Raw genomic sequence first — 7931 nt, 5'->3', positions numbered from 1 at the left:
ATTTGTGTGGCTTCAGAAGCAAGTTGATGTTTTTACTTGCTGTGTCCATTTTAATGTGTTTTCCATCTATCAGCTTTCTCAAACTTAAAGCAAGAATGAGCTATAGCAGGAGATAAAATACTCCTAATCCAATTCAAAATTCAACCCATGGTGAAACCAGATATGCTTTTGCAAGCTCTTGACTAACCCTGGGCGTAGTATGCGTAGTGGGGCTACGCGAAGCTATGCAAAGTGGGCGAGAAACGACGCCCACCTGCGCACTTCGCGTAGCCCCACTATGCACCACCTGCCCCCCTCCCCTACATACCTAATTTTTGTAAATGCTCAAGGAAAAGTAAATAAAAGGCACTTACCTCGTTCGCATTTCTCGCGAGAAATGCGCATCCGCGGGCGGCCGTGCATGCGCATTGGTAGCCAAGACGGCGGCGTGAACGAGCAGAGGGAGCCCCGGGACGCAGCGAACAAGGTAAGTGCCTTTTATTTACTTTTCTTTGCGCATTTACAAAAATTAGGTTTGTAGGGGAGGGCGGGAGGGAGGCGGGTGGCGGGCAACTTCGTAGTGTTGCCTGCTACGCCTACTTTGCAAACGGCAAAGTAGGCAACACTACGCCCACTCCGTGGGCGTAGCGAAGTCCTTCGCCCAGGGTTACTCTTGACCAAGTTCCGTTAATTGTTCCTTGAAAGTTTTATTTGCTGGCATAGTTTCATGTTCACTGGGATCCTCCGAAAAGTTATCAAAGTTGATAAAATAGTCAGAGACAGTTCTGTCAATAGTTGGTATTGCATCCGGATTCTTTGAAATTGCTGGAGTTGCTTGTTCCCTTGACATGTTTGTATAGTCAGATGCTACATCATTGTAGACGGGAGTTTCTTGACGAACTGTTATTTGAGTTTCAAGAGGCACAAGTTCCATGGCTTTGTTGCATAGTCCTTTTTTTCTCACTTTAGAATCTTCAAAGGTGATGAGTCTTTCAGTTTGAACCTCTTGGATGATAGCAAGATTTGGTTGTCTGCTACATCTTGGGAGCCCACTGGGCCTACTACTTATTATCAGCCAGATGGTGTGGTTTTACCAGGTCAATTGATACAGACCGGTTCTCCTTTCTTCCAGCAAGGGGCAGCAGTAGCACTGTTCTTGATCCGTGGATTGCTAGTACAGGTACAGGTTTTCTGTAAGAAGGCCCAAATTCCTTCTTGTCTGCTATTTTCTCCCTGACCAGATCCCCAATCTTTGGAATCCAGACAGGTCTTGCTGGGACAGGTGGTTTTTCTTCAGTGGTCGTTGGCTTTTCGCTGGTATTGCTTAGACTTCTTCTTGTTTCATTTAAGTCCTGTAAAACACCAAACGATCTTTGATATCAAAGGGTTTTTGTTCCACCACTGAAGTGTGATGATCGAGATCTTCAACCAACATTCTAGTACCAAAAAGTATTTCATATGGAGTGATTCTACCCATAGAATTTCTTGGCAGGTTATTAAGACTACGTTGGACATTTATTAGATGTTTGACCCACCCTTCACCCGAACCTAATACCCTAGCTGTTGTAGATTGCTTTATGTCACGGTTTTTTCTCTCCACAACCGAATTTCCCTTTAGGATGGAATGGACTCGAAAACCGCAATGCAATACCCAAGCTGGCCATGGCCTCCTTGTAAGCCCTAGAGCTAAACGCAAGACCCTGGTCAGAATGTAGCGTGCCGTGTGCCGATAAAGACTCACAAATCTTTTATAACAGTTCGGGCATCAGCCGATCACTGAGGCCACATCCAAATGAATCTTGAGCAGGAATCCACTGCGACCATGATGTATTTATAGTTACCATCCCTCTGTAAGGGACCAGAGTGGTCCAGGTAAACACATGCTAATGGTTTATCTGAAATTAGAAGGGCCGTCTGCGCCGGGCGTTTCACTATTGAAACTTTTATTTTCTGGCAGATTTCTCATTCCAAAACATAGTTTTTGGTTTGTTTCCTCATGCGTGGCCACCAGTATCATTGTTTAAATAATGAAAATGTGGCAGAAACACCTGCGTGTGCAGAGGCAAGCCCTTCGTGTGCTGCTAAGATTAGTCCTAACCTGTGTTCTATGTTTGGGATTGCTCTACACCCCACTCCAGGGATTCGAGCAAAAGGAACAGAGGTTGCATCAGTTATATATGAGTACTTGAGTGGATAGCCTTTTGGTAGTGTTTTACCACTTTCTTTTATTGAAGGAGTGACAGCTTGCATTATTTCGCTGTCTATTTTCATTTTTGAACGAGTAATTGCAGCTACAGAAGCCATTTGCACAGCTGCCTTCGCGGCTTCATCAGCCAATGAATTCACTTCAACGTGAACGCCATCACTCTGATGACTCAGTGTATGGACCATGTGAGTCTTTTGTAGTTCTTTGTGCAAAAGAACTACCTGTTCCCAAAGCATTTTATGCTTGATTGTGCCACCTTTTGCATCTTTGAAACCATTTTGAACCCAGTTCTGCAGATATTCATTGTAAGACTGGACACAGTAATACAAATCGCACACTATGAGTGTGGGGAATTCGCGATCTGTATTTTCAAGAAAGCTTGGAGTTCAGCTCGCTGAGCTGTACAGTCTCCGAGAGATTGAGTTTTTGTGACCAAAGGTCTGAATTTGCTATCGCGCCAGCGACCTTTAACAATTGCGCACGCTACACTATAAGCTTGTTTACCCCTAATCGTGGGCTGTGCTGATCCGTCTGTATATATTATACAGCCGTAACGTTCTAGAGAGTAGAATTTCAGTAGGCAGAGGACATTCTTGTTCGTATTGGAGAAATTCTTGTATCTTCAAGTAAGGGTCAAAAACGTATTCAACGTCTGTTGCAGCAAGAGAATTAACCCATTGTATCAATCTTGGATGTAGAGCTTTTGCATTTGGAATGCTTGCCTTTGTCACTGCCTCTAAGGCAAGTACAGGTGTAACAACTTTAATGCGTTTACCCTGTGCGAGGGCTCTCTCCTTTGCTGCAGCAGTCTGAACCGCTGTCAGAATTTTTTCTGTTGAAGTGAAGTTCATTTCAGCTTGTGTGTACAAGTGTGATTAGTAAGCTATTGGTACATTTTCCCCTTCATTGTGAATCCGCATCTCCCTGTGATGATTCGGATTACAAGGTTGCGTATATTGTCGCGTGTTTGTTAGAGTGTTGTGCCAAACATGTCAGTTTGTACTGAACGCAATATTTCTGTGTGTCTTGAGTCCAACTAGTAGGTTTGAAATCAGGTTTGATTAGTTCGTAGAGAGGTTTTCCCCTTTCTGCGTAATTCAGAATGTAAATTGTTCTGAAGTTTTGGAATCCTACAATTGACTGTAAGTTTTTCAGCGTTTTTTGGAGGTTTGAGCAGCGCACATTTTTCAAAAAAGTTTGCTGCCAGGCTTTTGCCAATATTTACAACAAGGGGTGGTGATGGACAGAGTCTCTGAATTAAGCAGAATACTCTCACCCAGTCAAGAGATCAGGGTTAGATCCAACACCGTTTTTTAGCTCATTGCACCATCCCAGTTTCAGAACCTGGCTGTATGCAAATTAGTCTGTCCCTGGCCCAGTGCATCATGGGAACAGGGCAGACCAGACTACAAAAGCCAATTCTTACACTGGGAAGGAAACAAGCTTCCAGGGACCGGTTTCTGGCAATTCAGCCGTCTTAGGCCCGGCTTGCTTGAATCCTGATGGTGCAATGAGCAAGGGACTCACATCTGAGTATACCCTTCCACGCTTATGGTGGACAAAAATATTTACAACAAGGGGTGGTGATGGACAGAGTCTCTGAATTAAGCAGAATACTCTCACCCAGTCAAGAGATCAGGGTTAGATCCAACACCGTTTTTTAGCTCATTGCAAGCCAGGCCGAAGACGGCTGTAATGCCAGAAACCGGTCCCCGGAAGCTTGTTTCCTTTCCAGTGAAGAATTGGCTTGGTAGTTTGGTCTGCCCTGTTCCCATGATGCACTGGGCCAGGGACAGACTAATTTGCATATAGCCAGGTTCTGAACTGGGATGGTGCAGTGAGCTAAAAAACGGTGATGGATCAAGCCCTGATCTGTTGACTGGGTAGGAGTGTTCTGATTAACTCAGATACTCTGTCCATCACCACCCCCTTTTTTGAAATTATTTTGGCCACCATAAGTGTGGAAGGGTATGCTCAGACATGAGTCCCTTGCTCACTGCACCATCAGGATTCAAGCAAGCCGGGTCGAAGACGGCTGTAATTCCAGAAACCGGTCCCCGGAAGCTTGTTTCCTTTCCAGTGAAGAATTGGCTTGGTAGTTTGGTCTGCCCTGTTCCCATGATGCACTGGGCCAGGGACAGACTAATTTGCATATAGCCAGGTTCTGAACTGGGATGGTGCAGTGAGCTAAAAAACGGTGATGGATCAAGCCCTGATCTGTTGACTGGGTAGGAGTGTTCTGATTAACTCAGATACTCTGTCCATCACCACCCCCTTTTTTGAAATTAGCCAGGCTTTTGCCTTCACTTGAAAGTTCGTATCCTAAGAATAGGACATTGAGGTGGGCAATTCTTGATTTTTTGAAGTTGAATTCATACCCTTCAGAGGTGAATCCAAGTATTATGGTGTTCACCCTGTTCAAGTGCCTGTCCAAATCATCATCTGTAAGATAGATATCATCAACATAAGATAATGTCTCATCATCATATGCTTGTAGTAACTCTGTTACCCTGGCTGAAAATAACCCTGGCCTATTCTTGAATCCTTGGGGGAGACGGCAAAATGAACTCTGTGTCCCCATTATTGAGAAAGCGGTCAAATACCTGCTTTCTGGTACGATATTTTGACAGAAGAAACCATTTGAAATGTCTATTGTTCTTTTATATTTTTTGCAAACAATGTTATTCATCAGTGCTGCACTGTGTGCATTTTGTACTGCAAAAGTTTTGCAACAAGAGTTTAAATGTCTGTAGTCCAAAACTAGACAATATGTATTGTCTGGTTAGGAGACAGGAAACAAAGGATTGTTCATTGATGAGGTGCATGTTTCAATCACCCTCTGGTATTCAAGTTGATCTAAGATCTCCCTGACTTGTTTTTTAGCTTCCTGATTTACTGGGTACTGCCTCTGAGCAGTAGGTTGAGTATTTAACTGGATTTTATGGTGAAGAGAGTTCTCATCCCATCCCACATGATTTTTATATAATGCTGGAACCTAGGCCACAGCCCATTTTCTGGCATAGGTGTATTTTTTATGAATAGCACTATGATTTGAGAAGGCTGGCATAATTATTTCTTCACCATGTGGGCACTCTCTGACAAATTCAGGTGGCCAGTCTTTTTCAGCGAGAAGGAGGTCATAATCCTTAGATAGTTTTTCCCAAAAGAGTGCTTTTATTTTTTTAGTTATGTCCCCCTCTATCCGGAGTGTTACTTTATATAACTTATGGGGTACACTAACTCTGGTGTCGGCAGTTTCAACCTGAATGCATTCATTCAGATCCACTGTCTCCAGATGATCTTTCAGGATCCTGCAAGCTATGGTGACCTCTGCTGCGCTGTCCAGCATTGTCTGGGCCCACTCTCCGTTCTTGAGTAGTGTCCTCAAGATCCTCAGTATGTCTTATTTTAATACTTGCTACCTTCTTTTTGGAGAATTGAGTTTTCTTATTTTTTGGAACGTGCTGATGGTCTTTGGACTTCACGCGTTCTTCTTTGTGTTCTGATCGTCCTCTTCTTTCGGATTTCTGCGAGGAAGTCTTAAAGGTACGAGAGGAACGTGTATCAGTATCTTGATATATATCAGGTTTTCTTAAATTATCCCTATTTCTAAGGTTATTCCTCTTTTCAGAGTGCTCCTTTTGAGGAGATCTACCTCTGGATTGAGAGCGCTTCTCTTTAGGAAGTGACCGTCTACTATTTTCCCATTTCTTTTTAGTAGTAGTTAGATTATTTTTGATAAAAACTTTTTCAGGATTTTCTGTTAGTTCAGGCTTTACAGGTTTCCCTCCCAAACTATCTCTTCCTAGTTCTTCACAGGATTTTTCAATAATTCTGGCAAGTTCATATGGTTGCTCAGTGATATCAAGTTCTTTTAGTTTTTGGCGGATTGCCACTGATGCTGCTTCACCTTTAATGTTAGCTAATAAGATAGCCAAGACCTGTTTGAAGTCTTTCAGTAATTTCATACCAACATTCAAGGCTGGTTCTGGACCGTATTCATTTTGAATCTGTCTTAGAACGTCTGGTATCAACGCCATAGACGGAACACCATGTGGTTTTGTGTAGATTTAAGCAAAGACTGTACCCCAAGTGTCACAGTCCTCCACATGTGGTGCAATCCCCATTGGTGAACAGATTGTTAGAATCCTGTGTTTCTCATGAGGTGTACTATCGGGAAATACTGCCTCTATTTGAGTAATTTTCTGGGCTAACCAGAATGGAATTTGTTCCCTTTTTGCGGGCAATTTACCATTGACTAATTGTATAGTCTGTGGTGTGATTTTGTATGTGTTCCCCTGATGAGGGGTGTGCTGTGGAATTCTTATAGCAGGTTGGACCGTTAAGGTCCGCATGACATATTGAACCAATTGTCTATATATTTTAATTAATTGTTTTAGCTGAGCTAACTGTTCTACATCTGAAATTCTTTCAATGTTAGGATGTGGTGTATAGCTGGCTAGTAGCGGCCATGTAGCTCTTGGTCTACCTAGTGGACCGATCCTTGCAATGTGATTTTGATGTTATAGAGCGCCTTTAAATCAGAGCTCATGCTCATGTTAAGTTAGTGGAATTTCAACGTCCTCGAAAGGAACGTATTCCGCTGGATGTTCCTCCATTTGTAGAAGTGGAACAAATGAGTTGTTGGATTTGCTTGTGAAAAGGCAATCCATGAATAGAATACCTCTGTCTGACGATATTCATGTGCCTCCATGACGAATATAACCGTACCACATCTCGGTGATAGGCCATTTTCTATAAGCTTTATAGCTATGGCTTTTCTTACGTTTTCCGGGATGATTATAGCATCCCCATTGTCTTCATTAAGCCCTGTGGTATCTAAACCTGGTTGATGAGTTCCAGATCCACTGGTTACGGTGTTGTCGTTATCCGACATTGTTTAATGAAAGCTTGCAGAGCAAGTTTCAAGGAAATAAAGATAAGGTGCACAATATTTTGGAACACTGTATCCTTCAACATTGAACAAAACCAAAAACAAATACATAGGATTTTTTCCTACTCAGTTTAAGGCGGATTTTTTATCCTTTAACCCACTCGAGACGTCTAATGGAGTTTTTACTGGAAAAAGGGGTCTCTGTCAAAAGCACGACTGAGTTACTCTAGTATCTAGCGTTAAATTAGTGTCTTACCAAATGTTGGGCGCCATGTAGTGTAGTTCCTATATTCCCAATAGGCTCTGCGCATTGGAATAATATATCCTATAGTTTAGACGTAGGACTGAGGTCGACTAGGTCTCTATCGAATATATAGCTACCTCAGAGGTCACTAGAAACGTTCTCAAATTCACAAGAAGGGATTAGTTTCTGACAACCGCATAAACATGACAACTTTGTTTCCCCAAGATAAAACTGATCTTCAGAGTCGTGGAAACAATAGATAGATATTTCACTCAGTCAATCGTGCATGCTTTGTTTCACCAGAGCTGTAGAGAAACAGATGGGCGTTTTCAATAAAAGTACTTATTGAACAGTCTTCTTTCTAAAGCATAGGAAATGAACTGCTACATCGTAAAACTGTTTATAAAATATATTGTATACAGTATAAAGAGTAGAATAACATAATACTGTAAGAGCATTGTATGGTTCCTAAACCAGTGATAAATACAAGCATAAATAACAGAGGCTAAAAGTACTCAACTGGTGCTTCTAAAATACGCCTGCCCCGATGTACCTAACCTAAGCTTAGAACGAGGGAAGAAGTAAGTGAGGTGTAGCATAAATGTCGT

The sequence above is a fragment of the Lissotriton helveticus genome, chromosome 11 (assembly GCF_964261635.1).
Source record: "Lissotriton helveticus chromosome 11, aLisHel1.1, whole genome shotgun sequence".
Taxonomy (NCBI): Eukaryota; Metazoa; Chordata; class Amphibia; order Caudata; family Salamandridae; genus Lissotriton; species Lissotriton helveticus.
This window is presented reverse-complemented; position numbering follows the sequence as displayed.